General features: G+C 35.8%; 1 protein-coding gene and 1 long non-coding RNA gene across 2 annotated transcripts in view; one reads left to right on the top strand and one right to left on the bottom strand.

Annotated features, from left to right (window-relative positions):
- The window catches only part of LOC115417723 (ephrin type-B receptor 1-like), a 205,403-nt gene that overhangs the window by 14,900 nt on the left and 167,104 nt on the right, over positions 1-23,399 (top strand). The gene's annotated exons all lie outside the window — the stretch shown is intronic.
- On the bottom strand, positions 2,975-3,882 carry LOC115417733 (uncharacterized). Its single transcript, XR_003935195.1, has 3 exons — positions 3,739-3,882; positions 3,674-3,676; positions 2,975-2,997 (listed from the first exon to the last, which is right to left on the bottom strand). It is a non-coding gene; the product is annotated as an uncharacterized LOC115417733 (long non-coding RNA).

Genomic DNA, 23,399 nt, shown 5'->3' with positions numbered 1-23,399 from the left:
ACACAGGAGTTAGTACTTGATTGCATGACCATAGTTTCTGATGACTTTTGATGGTCTAATAATTTTTTATGTGACTGTACATATATTTGTGTTTGATCACTGGTTGAATAACATAAAGTGAATTTGACAAATAAACAACCAGCATTAATTAATGGAGAAATCCTTTTTCATGTCTAATATATAAACGTAGATAACACTTCTTGAGTTTCACATAAATACATTTATACTAGTGTTTTGCTTTTTTTAGGAGACACCATCTGAGTACTGTACAGCTGATACATAAATGGAAAATATAAATAACAGCATCAAAAGGAAGCTCTTAATGTAGTCCACCCTTTTACTAAATAAACAGTCATTCATCTTAACATATCAACAACAGTCAGTCAGCACCGACGCTTTCATTAAAGAAATGTCTTCAATCACTGTTTCTCCCCCACAACTGCCAATGCTGACATGTATTAAAAAAAAAGAGAGAGAGAAAAAAAGCTTATAATGATTTTCATGCACAGGAAAGGAGAAGACTGCATATTATAAAACACTTAACCACCCAAACTCCTCAGGTTATTTGCATAACAAACCGGTCTAAATAGATTATATTTCCTCGATATGAAACAATAATTGATACAGCGAGAGAACAGAGCACAAGTGTGCATAAAGGGAATAAAGGAATCCTTTGTTTTCACCTAAATTCTCCTTTCCTTTTCACTCGGGTTCATTATACTGTCACTTCAACTAATTTGCAGCTCAAAGAGTCACATCAATACGCTGCTATGTTAGACAGATGGCAATTGCATGCTCCTTGAGTTGTTCTGTCTTCTGTATTGATTCACTTTTTCAACATGCAAGGTAAGCGATAGCATCAATTACCCTTTGTTTCAGGCAAAGGCAAAACAATTTCTCTTTGCTACTTCACCAATAAAATAAAATACTTTCATTTACCCTGACCTCAAATCTCTTTCCAACTACTTCGTCAACAAGCTACAGTGCGGGAACGAAAGCACTGAAAGAATTTTTTTATTTATTTATTTTTTTTACATGCATTTACATCCTTTTAAATGCAAATTGCTTATAAAAGGAAGCAGATGATTGCTTCAGACAGTCTTTTCCTTTAAGATGCTAACAAAGGCTCTGCACCTTTGTTCCACTTGTGCAATAAATACCGGCATGAAATTTATAATGCGTGTTAGTAATAACTTTTATTAGCTGAGTTTTTATACCTAATTCTGCTGTTAACTCTGAACGCATGTGTCTAATTTGTGTTCCATCTCATGGGATGTACAGTATGTTCAGACTGGATGAGATTTTTGTCCATAATGAAGAATATTAGATAGAGCGGCGTGAGGAATAAATGACTCATAGATGGGATGAGATAGGGATTAACCACTTTGACTTTCTCACCAGTTTACTTAATTGATCGGGTTTAAGGTATATTGCTAACAATGAGAAGCCTAATGCACAGAAAAGTCAAATAACTAATATTGGTGGTGTGAGTTAGAACCAGGTTTAATGATGTTTCAGGTTACAGTGTTTTATGTTTGTTTATGCATTTGGCAGACGCTTTTTTCCAAAGCGACTTACAGGGGAAAACCAATTAAATCACTCAATCAAATTTTATTTATTTTACATGACATATCTGCAAACTCTGCGCTGTCTTCTGTATCAATTTTTTTTTTTTTTTTTAAATTAGTGATACAGTTAATAAGACATGGTGGACAGAAAAGCAACAACAACACAAAAAAAAACAAACAAAAAAAAAGCCAAAAACAACAACAAAATAATGACAAAGAACAACAATGACAACATCATATTACGATGAAAAAGAAAATAAACATAAAGAGCAACTAAACAATACAGACTGATTAGGGGCGATAAGGAAAAGGGGAAGAGGGGAGTATGAATGAAAGTGAGAAAGGGAAAGGGAAAAAAATAAGTATTATAATAATGATAATAACAACACAACAATTTATAGCAAAAATAAAAATAGTAGTACTTACTAGTGTTATGTCTGCTGTATCAATCTAATTAACCCTTAAAGGTGGGGTGCGGGATGTTTTCCTGTAGCATTTTTTACTAAATTGGTTGTAATTGGGGTGTGAAGGGGATTTTAAGCAATAAATTAAATGCTCCAACACAAAAATAAGAAAATTTAGTCACCGGAACAGACAGGACTGAAAAAACACCATCCAATCATTTTGAGCCCAATCAAAATGATTGAATGGTGATATGTCTATCAAACTCAACTGCCATTTGTCCCTCCCCCCTCCCCCCTCTTTGCATTTACCATTCTTTGAGCATGAATCGTGCATTCTTAAAGGCTGGGAGCACTTGTACAGGAAACGCAGCCAGAGCTTGGCTATATTAGTTATATTAGGATGGAAAGTTCACCGGCAAACTGTTTAGTCACTAACATAAATCAATAGGAAATGTAACGTTAGTCAGATAGGTATGAACTGGGGCTGTTCTGTAAGAGTGGGGGTGTTGGAGGAGACTGAATGAGGTATGCATGGATCGGGGCCGAGGGCTGGAGCTGGGGTCAGAGCCCAAGCTGGGGCCGGAGCCGGCAAATTGTTGCTGTGCTACACTCGTGAACCCTCGGGAACAAGCATTGTGCGGGGGGATGTCTGAAGAAAGGGGTTTGGACTTTTGAATTGAGTATCTTCAAAATGTAGCTTGCTCCAACCATTTTTCTAAGATCTCCTACCCCACCTTTAAAAACTCTCTTGGAATGCATGGTGAAAAAGATGAAAATTTGGCTGTTTTTTCTGAGCTCATGAAAAGTTGACGTTTCAGGGCAGACCTATGCATTGTACAGCCCGATAACTGACTCTGACTGACCACTGGCAAATTCAAAGTCAATGCAAATATATATTATTGTAACAGATGCAACCAATTTAACTACACTGCTTTTATTTTGAAGGATCTGCAAAATTAGCATATTTTTGCATATACTTTCCGTATTTTGTGTAATGCTTATGCACTGATTGGTTTGTTGGTCACCTAACGCCAAAAAAAGAGACAGATTCAGAATGCAGAGTTTTTAACAAGACATGGACTGTATGTATTTCTTCGCTGAAGTCGGGTCAAAACACGGTATTCGAAATCTCTCTGACGGGACATTTTAGAGACAATATGACAGATTAGTGTTGCTAAATGACCTACATTTTTACTTTTAAATTCATTTTTGCTTTAGTTGGACCATAAGGGATTATCCAAAACAAGGAGCTACTCTGTATTGAAATAAATGTTGGAATGGCAGTCAATTGAAGTTTGCTCTCTGATGGAACATTAAGTAAGTAAGTAAATTTTATTTATAGAGCACTTTTCACCGACAGAGTCACAAAGTGCTTTATCAAATCAAATCAAAATCAAATCAAATTTACAGAAGCCCAACAGAATCCTCCAGGAGCAAACACTTGTGACTGGTGACAGTGGCGAGGAAAAACTTCCCTTTAACAGCAGAAACCTTGAGCAGACCCAGACTCCTGAAGGATGGCCGTCTGCCTTGACCAGTTGGGGTTAAAGAGCGAGAGTAAAGGAGGGTATGCCCTTTCCTGTGGGTGGGGCCAGATACATGTTGCTAAAGGTTAAAAGTGTCAGTCATAGCGAAAAGTTCCATTGCTGGGCTGGATGAGTCATTGTCGATGTGCAGATTAAAATCCCCAAGAATTAAAACCTTCTCCAGTTTTATTATTGATGCTAAGAAATCACTGAAATCGTTTAAAAAGGCACCAGCATTACTGTGTTTTGACCCAGTCAGAGGTAAATAAAAAGGAAAGGAACCAAGATATGCAAACAAAGGTGCGTGGATTTATTGTTTTTCATGTAAAGTTAATGTGGAGCTGGTTTTGCACATTTTCGAAAATATTTTTGTGAATATTCATTAAATACACTGGTCTACAATTTTTTAGAAATGATTTGCTTCAGAGATTAAATGTGCTAAATGATACGTATTTTAATAAGATTAATTGGAAAATAAATGACAAAAGTGCCAGTTTGCTAATGTTTTCAAGGTATATGATGAAGTGTTATTACACATATATATTGGTTTATGTACATTTATATAATAGTTTTATTAATCTTCCACTAAATAGAGCCTGTAAAGTGAATGTATTCTAATGTGCAGACAGTGTTTTGAAGTAGATCTTGTAGCTCTGAGACAAATATTCCTTTTGAGTCAAACCCATTCTCTCGTTAATTCTTGAATTTCACATTTTGACCCAAGGCTGTAAGCATTTTTTACTTATTTTTCTTTATCAGTGACTCTCACGTGGTAAAATTTCATTACTTTTATTCTGGAAGTATTTTCCTTGTAGACCAGTGATATTTGTATTATTAATAGTTGTATAGAAAACATATGATGATGATCTTATAGCACATGATGCATTTCTGTAGTTTAAACGACCAACAGAATCTAAAGCATTTCATCCCTTTAAGTACTGGGTCATTTGTATCGAGTCAAAATCATGTCACCGTAACACAAAAACAATGACTTAACCGACAGCAGAAGGTTCAATAATATAAAACCAAGTTATGATCAGAAAACAGCAAAGATCAGACAAAATTTATAATCATTACTTCATGTGACCTTTATATTTGCTGCTCTTTGTCTTATTCAGTGAGTTTTAGCGGTAGAGAAATAATACTAGTTGTTTGATGTGTTAGGTGTTAAGTGTGTCTCATTGGTGTTTTGTTTGATTAAATTATTCATGACATACGCTGGTCTGGGACTATTAGCATGTTTTCGATTTAAGTGCTTGTTGTTTGAGTTTTGTTCTGTTTTCCAGTAGTCGGTTTTCTTGAAATTTTAGCTGCCATTCTTCTGGATACATGGATGTTTATAATGTGTATATGGCAACAAGTATAGCATTACCATGGCAACACAGGTGGAGATGCAGCCTCCGGTAGTGGAGCACATAACCCTACTTATGTTAACGCATCAGTAAAATGAATCCAGTAACACAATTTATGATAGAAAAACACTGGCAGGGATCATTTTACTGCAAAATTCCTACTTAATATTTTGTGTTTATGATAATTACATCCTTTAAAGCAGGGGTGTCCAAACTTTTTTTAAAGAGGGCCAGATCTGATAATGTGGACATTGCCAGGGGCCAGTGGTCCCTTCGGACGTTTTTTAAACAGTAAAAATTACATATAAAAGCGCTGTTCTACAACAATTTTATTTTCACTGTCACAATATCATTTTTTTAAATGGCAATGTAACCAAATCTACGCCACTCAGGTGTGAACAAATTAAAAAAAAAAAAAAAAAAAAACATTTCTGCCTTCCTTTCACATCTGGAATCAGATAACATAGAACAAACTGTGTGGAGTATCTGAAACGTCCAAGAAGTTGATAAAAATCTTAACCCCACATTCATTTTAAACATGACTTATATGAGTAATCATTACTCATATATTACTCAGTAATGTAAAGTCTGTTAACATTTCAGATGAAAACATATGACTCTTACTCTTGTCTTCCACAAAATCATTCAGAAAGTAATATTTTGTGTCACATCTACAAGTACATCACACCAGCAGTTAGAGGCAACTAACCTGGCAACTTGGTAGCCTGTCCTGGTGGTGAATTCATTGAACTCAGGTTCACATGAAGAGTCACTGTTGTGAGTTTAAAGCAGCTGGAATTTGCTCCAATTTTTCGGAGCGCTCACTCCCTGCTAGCTTGTCGTATGCGTTAGCATGTTCTGTCTGCTAGTGTCTCTTTACATTGAATTCCTTAAACAAGGCAACAGTCTGTTGACAAATTAGGCAAACACAATCACTTCGATTTTCAGTGCAAAAAAATTGTAATTCCCATCTCTCCTGGAAGCGGCGGCCCTCACTGTCAACTTTCATTTTTTTATTTAGAAGCGCCATGGTTAGAAATTAGCGAAAAGGGTTCACGGCAAAGTCACAGAGCCAGATAGAGTTAGAGTGGTGCTGCCACCATGAGGTGAAAGGAGGAACTGTATTTTGAACCTTTTATGATTCATGTAGTCTGTTCAACAGTCCATGCGGGCCATAAATAATACATTATAAAACCCAAGCTGTGGGCCGTAGAAAATCTGACCGCGGGCCGTGATTGGCCCCCGGGCCGGACTTTGGGCATGCCTGCTTTAAAGCAATCTTAAAAGCAGACTTTAAAGTTATTAGAAGAGTAGAAAACAGTGTCTTATTAGTATAGTTGTGGCCTAAAGTTGACACAGGTTGACTCTTTGCATATGTGTGAATTATTTGTCAGTTAAATCCATTGAAGCCTATGAAATGATTATAACAGTTTATCAATGGAACTGAGGAACACATGGAGAAAAAAACAAACAAACAAAAAAAACTGAAGCTGGAAAGTGTGTGAAAACAAATCTGTGTCTGTGGCAAAACTTTCGGCCATGACTGTACTTTTAGTTAATTTAAAAATATGATTACTTTTTGAAATACTCAACACTTTTTCAAATAACAGTAGGTGACACTATCAACACAAACAAAACATAATTAAGATGAGATAGGGTAAGATAAGACAATCCTGTGTTCGTCCAATTCTTGAGAAATGTATAGTGTACAAAGCACAAGAACAATAGTAACATAATAACAAAATAGAGATAAAAGCAGTAAAAAATTAATTCAATAAAATCCATAACATTAGATCAGGGTAGGGCTGAATGATATGGACAAAATTTCATATCTCGATATTCATGCCAGATATCTCGATATCGATATGATACGATATGACTATGGGTTCGGTGAAAACCAAGCATTTTTCAGAAAAATACTAACATTATAATACAAAAGAATGTGGAAAGTGCAGTTTTATTTATAAGAACTCACTGCCAGTCATCAACATTAACATAAAGTACAAATAAATTAAATTTGTTGTGACTTCCAGAGCTGTACATGCAGGGCGAGCATGGGGAAATCTATATCGTTTATATCGTTGCTTTTTCAATGTTAATATCTTGAATGTTCCTATCTCGATATTGATATGATAACGATACATCTTTCAGCCCTAGATCAGGGGTGTCCAACATACGGCCTGTGGGCCAAAACTGGCCAGCCTAAGGGTCCAATTCGGCTCATGGGTTGAATTCTTCCACACATGATATAAAGTCAAGGGTGTCTTAGTCAAGGATGTTTTAGTTCTAAACTCCAAAATTTTAAAATCTGTTTTGAAGTTTTGTGTCTTTGCAGAGCCACTGTGATCTGTAAGTTGTAATGCACATGTGTAAATGACAAGATGAGGCATAATATTTTTGAGATTTCACTTATTTTTCTTTAGAAAGTTCAGGTTGTTCATGCTTATTCACACTTTTCATGAAAGGATACTTTGCAAATGTAAAGATTTTCATAATTTAAATACGTTTTTTGGCACTAAAATACAGAGAAAAATTTGGAGTTGTCATTATTTATTATAATTTTTTATGTTATTATTTTACTGATCTGGCCCGCTTGAGATCATATTGTGCTGTATGTGGCCCCTGAACTAAAATGAGTTTGACACTCGTGCATTAGATATAAAATAATACAAATACAGTCATGGAAAAAATGATTAGACCACCCCTTGTTTTCTTCAGTTTCTTGTTCATTTTAGTGCCTGGTACAACTGTTTGGACAAATATAATGATAACAACAGAAATAGCTCATAAGAGTTTAATGTAAGAGCTGATATCTGTCCATTTTTTATGGTTTTCTTGATAATAACCAAAATTGCTTGCAAAAGTTCTTACATCAATAGCTATGACACTGTACTGCCAAAAATAATAGTTTTTTTTGGCATTCCATGTTTTCTTTTCTGTCTGTTGTAGTCACATGATACACGCCGGAGTGGTAACACTTTATAATAAGTACACACTATGAAGCATTAGTTAAGCCTTAACAAATACTGAATTCATTATTTATAAAGCATATTTCTGACATGAATACTCATTAGTATATGGTTTATAAGCAGTTATAAATATTTTACTAATCATTCATAATCATAGTTCAATCATGCAGTTTGTTTGATAATCCCATGTGCTGTGTCTTTCCTTTGTTAGAATAATTGAGACTTTTGTGAGTCTTTAGGCATTGCCAACCTTTAAATCTCATTTGTAAATACTTTATATGGCATCGATAGTCCACACTTTAGATGAAAAAAAGCCCATTATTATTATTATTATTATTTTTTTTAATTATTCTGAGAAAAAAGTCAGAATTCTGAGATTAAATTGGACTTTTTTTTTTTTTCAGTGGCCTTAATCCTCTTCCATATTGTTAACTCTTTAGCAGCAAAACTGTTGGTTTAATTCACACCAAACTGGGTTTATAGATTACCAGTGACCCAGAACAGATGTGATTACATTTTGGGAAAAGTAGGTCAAAGTTCCAAATTTTTAATACATTTTTTAAATCTTTTTTTTTTTCCCATTTACTTCTAATGGCCAAACTTTGTCTGTGTTGACATCAGCACACGCATCGACATGATGACATCAGCTGGATCGATGCCAAAATAAGCTACAATACGTGCAAGGGGCGGGGTTTGCTGTGCCTGCCACCACTTGTTCATATTATGTTTAGCAATTTTCTAATGAAATAGTCCCAAGTAAAGTTAATGTCAACATTATGGTTGGTGCACACTTTCGAATAGCTCACACCATATATTTAATTAATGAGTAGTAAGTACTTTATAACTACCTGAAATAATGAATTCCTGTATTAATAACTGTTTGCAGTACATCTATTGGAAAAGAAATGTGTGAGTTAGTATAAAATACCTACTTACATATTCACTAACCATTAGTACATGTCTGAATAGTGTATGTGCAAGCATAAATGCACATCATAACTGGTTTGTAAGTGATGCAATACTAAATTTTTAAATGCTGAATCCATAATTTATAAAGTATGAAAATACAATCATTAAGCACATTGTACAAGAGCTTATTAATGATGAATAAAACCATTATAACTGTGCTTATAAACCATATATTAGTGAGTATTCATGTCAGAAATACGCTTTATAAATGATGAATTAGTGTGTACTTGTTATAAAGTGTTACACACAGGAGTTAGTACTTGATTGCATAACCATTGTTTCTGGTGACTTTTGATGGTCTAATGATTTTTTTCCGCGACTGTAGATACAACAAACAACTAAAACAAAAACAATATACGAGCATAAAAACACATAACTTCAGTCCAACTTCAGCGTCCTTTGGAGGTGAGGAACCGTCACGGAGCCCATCCAGTGACTACATCCACCTCCTCTATTGTGTTGTCCTCTCTCCTGTTATTACACACTGCTTGCTGCGGCTCTGAGCTCTAGACCTTTATAGCTCAGCATATGATTGAACATAATGGCCCATTATTTATTTGCTGGTTGAGAGTGGGCCCTCTGCCAGCCTCTCAGGGTTCCCGCCGTGGGCATATGGTCTCACAGATAGCCATGCTGGATATTAAGGACTGTGTCACTGCTGGAGCAAAAAGAAAATGGCAGAGGGGACATAATGGGTGAGACAATGCACATTAGTGAATTTCCCTCACCTTGAAAAGGTTATGTTGAAAAAGTGCCTCATCAGGAATTTTAATTACTTTTGATCCGTAAGTAAGGTTTAATGGTCTGAATAATATCAGTTTGTATCAAGGAAAGGAGGATGCAGGCTCCACAGGTCAGTTGAATTATTTATCACTATCACTTATTCATTAATCATCACAGTTCCTAAGTGTATTTGAACTGATCAAATTACTTAAATAACCTGAAACTTTCCCTGATGACTAATGCTATTAGCATTATTTATATTACATTGATTTATTTGGAAATTTTTGTGCTAAAGTGATGAAATGTGCTAATTCTTATACAATTTGATGAGATGAATTGAGAAATACATGCCAAAAGTGAAGGTTGGTGAATGTTTTCATGATATGCCAAAGTGTTATTTCATATATACACAGCTTTATGTACAGGGTGGGGAAGCAAAATTTACAATATTTTGAGGCAGGGATTGAAAGACAGTGTATGACCAATTAGTTTATTGAAAGTCATGAGAACTTAAATCTTAAAATCATATTTCACTGCATTTCTAACGGTCTTGTTGTCTACCTCAAGTTCAATTGCCATTTTTCTCACGGATTTGGTTAGATCCTTTAGGATTTTGGATTTGAGAGCTTTAATAAAAGCTTTGGTACGTTTTTTGTTGCTTCCTCCACTTTCAGACTTTCTCGTAATAGTTTTCTCACACGCTTCCTGAAACTTGCGCAAGTGTTCCTCAAATATTCAGGTGACAACTTCTCCCATTCTTCTTTAATAGTATCTTCCAGACTTTCTCGTAATAGTTTTGCTCATAGTCATTCTCTTCTTTCCATTATAAACAGTCTTTATGGACACTCCAACTATTTTTGAAATCTCCTTTGGTGTGACGAGTGCATTCAGCAAATCACACACTCTTTGACGTTTGCTTTCCTGATTACTCATATGGGCAAAAGTTTGTGAAAAGGTATGGATAATAGTGTTAGGTATGATTATGACATCAATGTATGTTTGGTTTCAAAACAACTTACAGTGCCTGCTGAGAAAAAACAACTAAATATTCATTGTAAATTTTGCTTCCCCACCCTGTAGATTTATATAATGGAAGTATAGATCTTATACCAAACAGAATGTGAAAAGTGAATGTGTTCTAATATACAGACAGTGTTTTGAGGCAGAACTTGTAGAGTGTTTTATTAAATCCACTCACAGTAATTCACATAATTTCATGTTCTGAGTTATGACATGAAAAACAATGGGCAACTAGCATTGTTGACTTAATTTTCTTAATTAGTGACCCAAATTTGGTACAATTTCACTGATTTTAGTCTTGAAATATTCAGCCTTCATTCGTTTTTCTTCCAGCTCAAAGCCCTTTAATCTAGTCAGACTGCTTATTTTATTTTTATTGAATAAAGTCCACAATTATTCAGTTTAGACAAAGAAAACAAACAAAACCTGCAAACTTTCGATTTTTCCTTGAAAAAGTCCTAGTAAATCAGTATAATTGTTGCTGTGGTGTTGAGTCAGTTGACTTGCTGTTTGTTTTTCCCCCAGAAATAACACAGTTCCTACAGATCACAAATGCAAATCTGTATTAAATGTAGAGCAGAGAATTTCTGCTGCTAGAGGAGTTTTCAGTTTTATTACCCTGTCTCCCCGAAAAGGAGGCAAGGGGTATTGTTTATGGTTTGGTTTGTTTCTTTGTTTGTTATACTGAAGAGGATTGCCACTGAAAAAAAAAAAAGCCCAATATTTTTTTTATTTTTTTATTTTTTAATTAGTGTTATGAGAAAAAAGTCAGAATTCTGAGATTAAATTGGACTTTTTTTTTTTTTTTTTTTTTCCCCAGTGGCCTTAATCCTCTTCCATATTGTTAACTCTTTAGCAGCAAAACTACTGGTTTAATTCACACCAAATTGGGTTTATAGATTACCAGTGACCCAGAATAGATGTGATTACATTTTGGGAAAAGTAGGTCAAAGTTTCAAATTTTTAATACATTTTTTAAAGCTTTTTTTTCCCATTTACTTCTAATCGCCAAACTTTGTCTGTGTTGACTTTATCACATGCATAGACATGATGACATCAGCTGGATCGATGCCAAAATAAGCTACAATACGTGCAAGGGGCGGGGTTTGTTGTGCCTGCCACCGCTTGTTCATATTATGTTTAGCAATTTTCTATGAAATAGTCACAGGTAAAGTTAATGTTAACGTTATGGTTGGTCCAGTGTTCTGCAAGTTACAGTTTGACAAAGCTGCAACTATGACTAACCCTGACTTTTCTGACTTGTCTTTGATTTTAGAGACTTTCCTTCAGTGAATGCAACGTGTTAGATTAATGACTTTTTTTACCCACATCAGTGCATGAATCAAAGCAAACCCTGAAAACATGCAGCATATATCGAAGAATTTAAAAACGTATTATTTAATTTTAGAGACTTCTTGTACCTTGGAACATCTGACAGTATCATGCATCTTTTATGAATAGTCCAACAGTAATGACTTCTTTTCCTTCACCACAGTAAAATCAGCATCACACCCCAATTTCAAAGCCTCAATATCACAAAATCTACTGAAGCTACAAGGCTAGAACTGTGTGTGATGTTTTCCAGGACTGTAAGATTATTTTCTGAAAGTCTGAAGCACGACTTTGTAAATGATCCGTGGGGAACATTTTCTAAAATCTGGTGAATTGAGATGGATTTAAGCATTAGTATAGTTCATATGGTGATGCCAGGACAGTTAATAGATCATCCATGTGCCAGCTGTTAACAATGAACCACTCCAAACTCAATCAAACAGCTTGTTTTATTAACCAAATATTCAGTTTACTATCCAATATAACAAAGAAAAAAAGCAGCTCCAGTGTGTTGCACAGTCCTTGACTAAAATACTCTCTCACCAAACAATGCAGTTAATCATTGCAGCTGTTTCAACTTGATTGACTTGTTGATTACATTTTTTTCTGCAATTAAACAATTGGTCATAAATGCTTCCCTGTCAATTGTGGAGTCATAAAGTCGTGTCGTGTCGTGTCATGGCTGAATGACATGACAGACTGCTGCTTGTTCGCTTTCGTTTTGTGCGTCCCGTAAATAAGAAGGCAGCGTTAGTCACTGAGGGTGAATAATAATAATAATAATAACAATAAAAAAAACGAAACAAATCTGAGTGAATTTAAGTTCAGTCTTGGATGATCTATGTCTGCAGTTTTTATTATTATAGGTAAGAATGAGTCATGGATTTCAGATGTGCTGCACTTATGTGAAGTACTCAAACAGGTCATATGGGTTCAGGCTGCAGCTACTGGGTTATTATTTTAAAGTGTTAAGTAAAGGTACTGTTTGGAATCCTCAGCGACATAAACAACAGTGTCAAAAACAGCGTGTGTGATGCTGACAGTGAACTTCAGCTACAATGACGCTTCTATACTCTCTTTTATATGGCTGTTTTGGGAAATGCCTAAAAAAAGAAGGAAAAACAGTGTCTGTTCGCTGTTGATGCTTCAAAGAGAACCACAGGTAAAAGTAATGATCTGTTCTTTGTGTTTATACCTGTGGAGATGGTGCAGAAGTCAGACATGCTGGATTTTCTGTTTGGAAATGTCATCCAGATGTGGTGTTTATTGTCCGTGGCTGGGCTTGGACTCCATTTGTCGTTCTGTTGGTTTCAGATGGAATTGAGCTCATGCCATGTCGTCTCTGCCTGCAGAATTAAAATTGGTTTATGTAAAACAATAAAGTTTAATTTAATCTAATATACAGTCACAGAAAAAATTATTAGACCATCAAGTCATCAAAAACAATAGTTGTGTACTGTTTTTGTCAGTACAATGCCATAGCTATTGATGTAAGAATTTAAGTGATTGTGGTTATTATCAAGAAAACCATGGAAAATGACTAGATATCAGCTCTTAAATTAAACTCTTATGAGCTATTATTGTTATCATTATATTTGTCCAAACAAATGTACCTTTAGTTGTACCAGGCATTAAAATGAACAAGAAATTGAAGAAAACAAGAGGTGGTATAATAATTTTTTCTGCGACTAGTCTAATCTAACACCAGTCGCTCCAGAAAAATGCAGGTAAAAATACTTGAGTATGTGATGGAATATGTTTTTTTTTTTTTTTTTTTTTTTTGCGATTTTATGCAGTGAAGTTGTGAAAATTTGCGGGGCCTAGAAAAACATGGGTTTCAATGTAAAATACTGATTCTTCTCCCACACCCTGTTCTAACCAGGCTACTACTAAATCAAAAATGTCTAATTACATCCTATGATCAGCAAACATACAGAAGTGAGCATACGTACACTACATCACAGAAAGTGCTGGTAATGTTTTTAGTCCTTTATTTTCTAAGCATGGCTCAAACATGGCATTAACACTTCCAAGTTACAAGTGTCAAAAATAAAAAAAATACTTCCTGCTTCACAAAAGTGAGGTAGAATGGGCCATCTGTTTTAAGGCTATTACAACCTTTACGTTCATATAACATTATTATCACTGCAGCAGAAACCATTTTCAAATGTTTCGTATTGGAAAAGTATCTCCAGCGTCAAGTTTCTCTTATGTTCCAATGTACAGTTGCATAGGTGTAAAATAGTATGAACCTGCTTTTTACATTGGGTACTGGTTTGTTCTGTCTTTTGTAGATATTTTTGTCCACAAATGAGCTGCATTTTTCATCATCTTGCAGGATTTTTTTCTGAAGCTCACAGTTAGTTTACCTTCTGAGAGCACGGGAGCTAATGACGTTGCATGTCGCATGTTACATCAGTACCCATGTCAAGTTACAATGCAATATCTTTTAAACTTTATGCAGAAAAATGTGGGGATTATGAAATCATGCGGGCCCTGCATATTTGGTGTATTTTGCACAGAAATATGCTATAATTGTGGTGAATATGCACCCTTTGGAAAAAATGCCACCCCACACATAATGTGCACTATTTGCTTGATTATGCATTATATTAAGCTATCACATAATCATGCTTTTCTGGAGGCGTTCTGAGTTATAAGTGGTGTTGTAATCAAAACGGCCCAAACCAGGGGTGTCAAACATATGACCTGTGGGCCAAAACTGGCCCTCCAAAGGTTTCAATCTGGCCCTTGGGATGAATGTGTGAAAATGACACTGAAGACGTAAATGGTCAAGGGTGTCAAACTCATTTTAGCTCAATTTGATCTCAAGTGGGTCAGACCAGTAAAATAATAGTATAATAACATTTCAGCACCAAAATTTAATGATTTGTTCCTTGTGCCAGTATCAACATTTCCTGAAATTTTCATCCAAATCCGTCCATAACTTTTTGAGTTACCTTGCACAGAGACAAACAGACAGAAGAACCAACACTGGCAAAAACATAACCTCCTTGGTTATGAGTAATGAGGTAATGAGTACTCCACATTCCAAACTCCAATATTTGAACAATATTATGCTTGATATTCAATATTTTGTGCATTTGTACATCTGTTGCGAATAGGGATGTAAAGATACGAAAATTTCATATCATGGTTATTGTAACCAAAATTATCACGGTTATCATTATTATGCTGTATTGTTGAAATGTGCTCAAAATGTTCAAAAAGTACTAATACACACACTGAAATAATATAACCAAGTTGTATTTTGAAAAAAATTAATAAAGTAACATGCACAATGTACTTTCTGTTGCAGAAACATTCAAGTAATAACATGTAAATAACAAACATACAAATGTGCATTAAAGTTGGCACCTTATGGACACAAGAAATATCTGCACCAGGGGTGGGAACTGATAGGATTTGATCAATATCAATGCCATTATCAGTTCTGCTTATCAATCTAATTCCTTATCAATTCTCCTATTGATTCCTGAGGTGTTTTTGAGTGTGGAAAAACAGTAGTTGGACAGGTCATAGTGAAGTTTGTTTGAACACTTTCCATTATCAAATCATTCACAGTGTCACACATATCCACTATTGTACACACAAACAGAGAGTGAAACACAGTCATATTTTCCTGAACTATTTAATGAACAAATGTAAATATTCTGAAAGAATGAGGATTTTAAAACATGTTAGGCTGATCTAATCCAGTCTGTGCGCTTGCTTGCTCGGATGGACCGGTGTCCGTGCGGGAGCCGCTATCCCCGAATCTCTGGAGCTCTGTCCGTGCAGGTGCCCTCTGCCATGTTTTCAGAGGCCAAACATTACAAACTGCGCACACACACCTGGAGTGTCGCTGCTTCTTCAGGAAATGAACAGTACCGTGAGTTTTCTAGGTGCGGTAATCAAACACGATTATCATAATAATTTGAATTTAAACAGTAATACTAACTGTTGGAAATTTTACTGCGGTTTATCATTATACCGGTAATCGTTACATCCCTAACTGTGATGTGTATGTAAGTTGAGGAATAATATTTGTGAAACTGCACTTACTTTTCTGAAGAAATTTGATGGTTGTTCTGGTTATTTCCATTTTTTTGTGAAAGGATAGTTTGTAAATGTAAATATTTTCAAGTTAAGTTGAAGTTATTATGCCATTATTTTAATGGTCCAACTCTCTGGAGATCATATTGGGCTGAATGTGGCCCCTGAACTAAAATAAGTTTGACACTATTGGCTTCAACTGAGACCAAGCCATGACTGAGACATGGGTATATGCAGACCTATGTAAAATCAAGACTCTGAGGGTCCAAAGACATGCACCTGAATGAATCTAAATCACCTGTAGGTGTGAATGTGAGTGAATGGTTGTTCAGCTCTAAATGTCAGCCCTGTGATGAACTGGTCACATGTCCAGGATGTTCCCCGCCTTCGCCCGTTGGTAGCCAGGACAGGCTCCAGCACCCACCAGAGGATTAAGCAGTTTGGAAAATAAATGAATGAATGTATCTGTCCCTATCAAATAAACCATAAACTGAATGATTCTACAGACTGATAAGGCATGAGGAGCAGAATGAGGTAGCATATGGGAAAAAAGAATCAAGAATTGAAAACCCTGGTGCCAAAAGTACTGAAGTCACATTTTTGGACAATTCAAGTTGAGCATATAAACATGTTGTATTTATTTAGCTAAGCCCACCGTATAAATGTTTTTACCAGACTTTTTTTTTTTTTTTTTTTTTTACTTTTAGCACCAGGGTCTTCAATTTACAAAACATTTTTCACCAAAAAAGACGTCTTTAAATGACCACAGTAATGAAAACATAAATGAATCCAGAGAACATCATAATCAGAGTGACATCCGTTGTCTTGGCTGGTTTTGAAATAAAATCACAAGTCCTCGTCGTCCAAGAGAAGTAAAAATGTTCCTGAGAAATGGCCAAATCTCTCTCAAGTATAACACTATTTCTACAAAAATAAAAAAAGAAACAGATCTCTTCAATTTCTTGGGAAATACTGTTTTGTTTTGTTTTTTTTTCTTTTTTATTTTAAATTATACATTTACATAAACATGTACTTAGACATAAGGGACCACACAGACACAATACAAAAAAAACCAAACAAATTATACAACAAACCTACAAACCTATTAAGCACAAAAAACAGAAAAAAACACAACAAAAAAACAACAAAATAAATAATATCAACTTCTCTTTACAATGCTCAGGGCTGATTAAGAGTTAATATAATGTATACTAACAACAAAATTGTCCATCAAGAGGACATAGGAGACAGCAGGACACTCTTGTTGATAGCAGAGAAAAAAGGATTCCATTGTTGATTAAACAGATTAATTTGTCCACAAACAGAAAACTTAATCTTTTCCAACTTAAAAAAAAAAAAAAAAGTTAATCATACACCCATTGCACAAAAGTGGGTGGTAGAGGTTCCTTCCACTTAACCCTTAGGGGTCCACGGTCACGGTCCCGTGACTGAATCACATGACATTTTCAGCATGTCGTAGCGTAAGAAGTGCATTCGAGGATAAGTGCATTTGAAAGTGTGGACTTGAAACACTCTCCCACTTTTTATTTGATGTTGATAGAGCAAATCCAACCACAGATATGACGTTTTGAAACCGGAGCAAACAAACGTGAGTAAAAGTATGAAAATTAGGTGGGGGGGGCATTATATTTCTGATCATATCTTTGTCATTTTTTGTCCTTTTTTAAAATGGCAGAATCTGCGGCTTCTAATCCTCAGACTGCATTACCATTGCACGTAAAAGTGAGGATGACCCCTACCTGAACTGGATGTGGAAACCAGGAGGACCGGGGGGGTATGGGAAAACCGGAGAAAACACCAATATAAAGATACGCTTTCATGTCAAATATTTGAATATAGTTTTAATTTATTACAATTTTGATTTTATATACCTAATATTTGGAACCACTATTCACTTAAGTCTCTGAAAAGGTTTAAGTATCTTTGTGTTATTTATGCAATAAATTATATACATTTTTTAAATTGGATTTTATTTTTTTTGTGTGTTTTTTGGCCTTTTATGTTGATATAGTGGGTTAAAGTGAAAAAATAATAGGCAGATGATATAGATGAAGTTGTGATGAAAAGAAGATACCAAGCATAGGTATAGTAAACATTTCTTTATGTATGTAAAGATAAAATCAGAAGTACTCAAAAACAGCCAAAATAGGCTCAGACCCCAAAGGGTTAAAGAGAATCATACGACGTGCCAATAGTGTACGAAAAGCTATGGAGTCACTTTAGGATGGGGATGCACTGATACTGATACGAGTATCGGGCATCGGCTCTGATACTCAGTGTGTGTACTCGGAAAAGTAATCTGATACAAATGCACCGATACCACTTACAGCCGTGTGACATTCACAGTTCAGTGCAGCAGGTACGTGGCGGTGGAATAATGTGTGTGGAGTGTGAAGAGTGTGGAGATTTTCAAAATAAATGACGGTGATAAAAGTAACGCTGACTGACAGTAACGTTACAGACACAGACAGATACAGACACAGTGTTCTGTCCGTCCTCTGCGTACATTCCATCCGTTTTCCAGGTGCTGGCGGATGCGTACCCAGATGGAGAATACCAGCGGGAGTACGGAGTGGTGCGGACCGCCGCCAGTGGAAGTGAAAACCAAACTTGTCACTCATTTTTCTTTTCTCTACCTGCTGAAGCTAAGCTGTTAAACCTTACCAGTGAAAACGCTGCAGTATTAGTGTCACATTAGTGTTACCTCTGTCGTCTCCATGTTTATTATTACTGACTTTCTTCTTCTTCTTCTCGAAAAACTTTCCTCTTCTTCATGGTATTTGTCCAGTATGGTTAATTCAGAGTGGCGCCCCCTGGTGGATTAACTGAGAAACGCTCATTCTAACACATTAAATGTCAGTAGGAGCACTTTGTTCCAGTCAGACTAATGACAACGACAATAAAGCACATTTACAAAAGGAACTAAGAACTGGAATGGGATTATTAAGTACTCGGTATCAGCAAGTACTCAAATGTAAGTACTCGTACGCGTACTCGGTCTGGAAAAAAGTGGTGTAGGTGCATCCCTACTTTAGGATTGTCAAAAGTCCAAAGGAAAATACTGTTTTACCAGTTTTATACATTAAGTTCTATTTTTGGAGAAGGAAATGTCATTTTTGCAGGTTTCATGATGTTTAAAAAATATTTAGTATTAGCTTGGGCCTTTTTTTAAAATTGTATTTCCAGTGTTTTTCCACCAGCTCTGCTTTGAGTTCCTTGTTCAGCTGTAACCTTATCAACTTACGGTCGGCTGACCAAGCGTCGGTGCTGTTTTATGGCTGTACTCGACTCCACGCTCCCTCTACTCAGTCCACACCTGCCTTTTACAGCCACAGGCCTCTGTTCTTCTGGCTGCTAAGCTGTTCCACTGAAGCAGTGGGTCGTTCATTGGTTCTGCTCGGGAACAGAAGGAAACTGACCCCAGGAAAAAGAAAGATTATTGTTCAGGTTGGACATGTGTAAAGTGTGGACTTTTGTCTGACAAAATGTCACACAGCTGAACTGTGCATGAATCATGATCCCACAGATCAAGGTTTTTTTTGTTACATTCTTTCCTCTTGTTCTCCTGATTAAATTTCCAGTGCAAGAAGAATAAAGTAAAAACCAGGGCAGAGCAGACAGGCAGGGGAACAGCGGGGGCAATTTTACTTTGACAGTTTTACTCTGCATGACAGCAGTTATGATAGAAAATCTCCGGAGAACAGGAGAAAAAGAGCAAAAAAAGGGGTGGAGGAAATGGAGAGAAAATGAGCCAAAGCAAGAAAAAGACATAAAGAGAAAGACTATGAACCCACTGGTTAGTCCTCTGCAGTCTGATATATGGAGCAGAGAGCCAATAAGTGTCAGGTCCCTCCCACCAGGAGCCATTTTAACAAGCTCTTAGCATTTGAGTGCCTGTTACTGAGCCTGTAATCCTGCCTGCTAGTTTATGACTGCTGTGGAATTTAAATGATAAAACTGTGAACAAACACTGCACAGGTAAACAGAATACCTGCACCAAGCTGCAGTTCAGTTTTCACCACGGGAACACAGATGTGAAATGAGATATTCTTAATTTAGTGTCCAGTTCTGGAGCTTTTGACTGCGATTCAACCCTATTCAGATACTGGAGATGTTCAGATGCTGTTAATTGACCTGAGAATGGGGACATTCCTCAGACACAAAACAGTCATATGATGGCACATTTTGTACCAGGTCACTCCATAATAGTGGGGCTTTTCCATTAGCAGAAGAACGCTTTCAAATATTCACAGAAACTTCACAAAATCCATCTGAAGCTCCCTTGAGATTGGAATATTTTACCATAGAATCTGTCTTGAAGTATTAATAAATGTAGCAGAATATAAATGCATCTGTGAAAATGTTCTACCATGCATTAAATTATTATTCTTTTGAGGCACTGAGGTTTAGATAATCCAAAAGAAGAAAGGTAGAGGGATGATGGGAAAGGCACGCAGCCTCTCACTGGTCATGATCCATGTGTAATATTTACACTGCAAACATCCAGCCACACTGTAAACACTGTATACTATGAGCTTTAAGCCCCTCGTCCACCTAGACCCATCTGAGCTCCTCATTTCTGCATCTGAGACAGAAGAAAATGATTTTTTTGATCTGGTCTGAACTCTACGTGCAGATCTGTTTACATTTTTATAAAGCGACATGTGCCTCATTTTACCATGAAATTTCTAACCCTGAGAAAAATTAACCATAAATGCCCATGTAGTCTTAAGTAAGTTTTTCCTAAAGTCATAAAATTACTTTGCATGTCTACTTTTAGAGTTTTTTGGCTTTAATTCTTCATTTTATTTAAACACAGTTGAACTACTGTTTGCATTAAATTACTTCTTTTCCATTACCGCTGCTAGTTCTCATGTGCTGTATTCGAGAGAACATTTCCACTGCACACTAAACTAACATGAGTGTAGCAAAAAAAAAAAAAATCACCTGAAAGTCAAATTTTGCTTATTCCAGCCTTTTAAATGTGAATATTTTCTGCTTTATTTCCATCTCTGTTAATGTAAACTGAATAACTTTGGCTTGTCGACCATACAAGACATCTTATGGTGTCATCTTAGCTTTGGGACATACTTTTTCACCATTTTATAACATTTTATACACCAAACAATCAACTGATTAACTGAGAAAATAGACCAGGGGTGTCAGACATATGGCCCCTGGGTTACAGTCGGCCCACCAAATGGTCCAATCTGACCTGTAGGATGAATTTGTGAAATGAAAAAAGATACTGAAGATTTTAACGATCAAAGACATTCAAAATCATTCATCAATTCATCAAAATCTATTTATTTCAGGGGCTACATACAGCCCAATTTAATCTCGAGTAGGTTAGACCAGTAAAATACAAACATAATAACCTGTAAGTAATGACAACTCCAAACTTTTCTCTTTGTTTTTGTGTAAAAAATAAAATTACATGAAAATGTTTAGATTTACTACCTATCCTTTCTTTTTCCTTTTAATTATCCTTTAAAAAATGTGAATAACCTGAACAAATATGAACACCCTGAAATGTCTTTAGAGAAATAAGTGCAATTTTACTAATATTCTGCCGGTTACTAAATGTTGTGTGCATTTGTAGATCCACTCTGATCTGTAAGTTGTAACACACATGTTCTTCTTAAAGACTTTTCAGGTTGTTTGTGGTTGTTCATGTTGGTCATATATATCTATATATATACAGTATATATATTTTAAATTATACTTCATAGTCTTCATAAACCTGGGAATATTACAAGCAGAGAGTGATCACTCTGTCATGGAAAGAAATGGGCAAACTGAGCAGAGCAAAATGGCGCAAAGAATTGTCTTTATGTTTACCACTTGAAAAAAAATCACATACACTTTAAAAGACAAACAAGACATTTTTGAAAAGTGTGGGGCCGTTTCATTAATTATATTAAGAACAAAGATTTGACTTATCTGTTTTAGGTATCTGGGACATCATAATTACGCCCGGTACAGGTCCACAATCATATGCTGTATTCTGACAATACTACTCATCATCTGGAAGGATTCTTATGGATTCAAGCATTAATTTGAAATGTACCTTTTTGTCTGTTTGATTGTTTATATCAGTGGTTTCCAACCTTTTTTGCCTTGTGATCCCATTTTAACATCACAAATTTCTTGCGACCCCAGACATTCAAAATGGAGAGTCCATTTATTTTTTTGCTAAAATTAATTCATTTTTGATCATGTTATAGTTTGCGATTCTATGTTGCAAATAAACATTAATTTTAGATGATATTTAGTCTATATAATGTATATTACTATGGATGGAGGCAGAAAAGCCAGGTGTAGATTACTGCACAAAGTGAGAATTTGATTTTCCTCGGTCAGGATATGTACAGTCAGTCCAGCTTGTATTTACAAGGCTGACAGTTAATACTGAACAAACAAGAACTCAAACTATGAATTATGAAAGAGCTGCAGCATCTGAAACTGACCACAATGAACTTTTGACAGATAAACAGTACCACAGTGCCTCAGTTTCAGCTTCAGAGTTTGTCTTTTATGTATTGGGATTGTCTCTCTCAACTCACCATATACTTTTTATTGGTAAGTTTTATTTTTATTTTTATCATTTATGACAAATTTCAGGCGACCCCCATTTGACGTCCAGGTGACCACACATGGGGTCCCGAACCCAAGGTCGAAAAACATTGGTTTATATGGTTCTAATTTGTATATATAATCTGTAAAAAAAAAAAAAAACAACAACAACAAAATCTCAGTAAATATATTATTGGAAAAAAACATCATACTTCATAGATGTAAACATTTTTATAATATGATTTCACTTTTTTGACTGTTGTTTTTTCACTGTTTGACCCATTTGAGATCATATTGGACTGAATGTGGCCCCTGAACTAAAATGAGTTTGACGCCCCTGTAATAACTTTTCAGCCTTAACCTCCTGAGACACACAAAAGTACAATTTTTGGCTTTTTTTATATTAAATAGTTTCCTTTATTGGTAACAGTACAATGCAACAATTTTTTCAGATGCATTTTTCAAATTTTCATGGAATGTCCTTTGCAGTGGACAGCGTTTTTTGTTTTTTTTTCCTAGTAAAGCTATGAAACTCTTGTCCCCTATAGAGGACAAAAAAGTATTGCCGGGTCTCAGGAGGTTAAAACCAGGCTGATAACAGTCAGGTTATGTTATCTTCTTCAGCGGCTGAGTGGGTCACATTATTTAGAATGTTTCCAGTTGCTGTAGTTTAAGTCCAACACAACATAACAGCAGTCAGTCGGGGAGTCGGTTCAGATGGTGAGTCACCGAGGCAGACCCAGCTGTCAACGTGACAGAGGTTAGTGTGGGAGGCAGGGAAGTGTAGACTCACAGAGGAAGAGTGGAGTTGGATGCAGCTGTTGTGTTGCCGTCCTCAGGGTCGATCCAGGAGGAGACGTGGCCACATCTTTATGACAGCAGG

Source organism: Sphaeramia orbicularis, chromosome 4 (genome assembly GCF_902148855.1).
Source record: "Sphaeramia orbicularis chromosome 4, fSphaOr1.1, whole genome shotgun sequence".
NCBI classification, from domain to species: domain Eukaryota; kingdom Metazoa; phylum Chordata; class Actinopteri; order Kurtiformes; family Apogonidae; genus Sphaeramia; species Sphaeramia orbicularis.
Note: the sequence above shows the minus strand (reverse complement) of the source record. Positions and strands in the feature narration are given on the sequence as shown.